The sequence below is a fragment of the Dreissena polymorpha genome, chromosome 6, assembly GCF_020536995.1.
Source record: "Dreissena polymorpha isolate Duluth1 chromosome 6, UMN_Dpol_1.0, whole genome shotgun sequence".
Taxonomy (NCBI): Eukaryota; Metazoa; Mollusca; class Bivalvia; order Myida; family Dreissenidae; genus Dreissena; species Dreissena polymorpha.
In genome coordinates this window covers 88634135-88635531 of record NC_068360.1, presented here as the reverse complement: position 1 = coordinate 88635531, position 1397 = coordinate 88634135, and the positions used below count along the sequence as shown (strand labels likewise).

The window sequence follows — 1397 nt, the reverse complement described above, 5'->3', positions numbered from 1 at the left end:
ACCGTGCAGTTATGCTTAACAGTGCCTGGTCTTGATATTGACTCGTATTACGATGACTGTGCCTCAGATTATTTGGTATGCTATCATCAGAACTCTTTGTTTTGCATATTTGGTTGTTTTAAGTTTCTTAAATTAATCTGATTCAATCAACTATGGTATTTTAATTAAATGCAAAATACATTTATGTGAATAAAAAGCACATTTCGGTTTCTTTGTTTTTTAATACTTTATGCGATTAATGCACATGTTGTTGCCAGACCTAGACTTAATAAACTCGACTTCAGGCGTCCAATTCCATGGAGTGGGTTCAAATCCACATAGAAGGAATAAAACAAACCTGCATCCAGTACTTAGAGTTTCATAAACCAATCTCTCCTGAGATTATCAGGAACGTCACTTTAATTGACGAATACAAAACCAATGCAACCTCGGTTTCTACAACATCAGCGCCAATTCTTGATCCAGATTCAGTGACAGAGCTTTAACAACGTATTGAAGACATGTCATGTGTAGATGACTGTAACCACAATGGTGACTGTGTTTATGGTAAATCATTTAATGATATAATTATTTAGAATAATAATAATTTTAGTGTGCGGTCTATAATGAGTTAAAGGGTATTGTCGCTGTGTCACTGAAATAAAATGTGTGTGATTTCCAATGTTTTGTATTTTACTTTGCAGGAACGTGCAAATGTCGCACTGGTTATTTAGGTGAAGATTGTGCTTTTACAACGTATTGAAGACGTGTCTTGTGTAGATGACTGTAACAACAATGGTGAATGTGTTCATGGTAAATAATTGCATGATATGAATATTTTAAATAATAATAATGTTAGTGTGTTGTCCATATGAGTTTAATGAGTGCAATTTCACTAAAATAAAATGGGTATGATTGATCATGTTTTTTTATTTTACTTTGCAGGGACTTGCAAATGTCGCACTTGTTATTTAGGTGAAGATTGTGCCATTCATGAAAATGATGCCCCGAACATCATCGGCATACCAGACAATGGTTTGTGTGATCTATCAGAAAGACCGTGTGAACAGACGGCCGTTGTAGGAAAACATTTTGTTGATGGAAATCTTCAATGCCGACTCGTCCCTTTCAAGGTTGTTATAAAGATCAAATTTAAAAGCATATTACATTTGCATACCTCTCGATGTCTATAATACGGTTCTTTTTATGTATAGCTTTTCTAAATGTATGTAAATTATTATGTAACGATTCAGTTTAACTTAAAATACGCGATATTGGTATGAATTACAAAACAAGCGATCTGTATATTTTCAGTTAAAAGCAACTTTTGTAAGTACAATTTAATATGCATTTCACGATAACGTGTTTAAGTTATGTATAGACTATTACTTTTTAACATGCATAATATTGTTTCACTT

General features: G+C 33.1%; 1 long non-coding RNA gene across 1 annotated transcript; it reads left to right on the top strand.

The window, feature by feature from the left end:
- The first annotated feature begins 289 nt into the window (after positions 1–289).
- LOC127833655 (uncharacterized) lies at positions 290–1065 on the top strand. Its single transcript, XR_008027531.1, has 3 exons — positions 290–546; positions 684–713; positions 955–1065. It is a non-coding gene; the product is annotated as an uncharacterized LOC127833655 (long non-coding RNA).
- Positions 1066–1397: the final 332 nt, after the last annotated feature.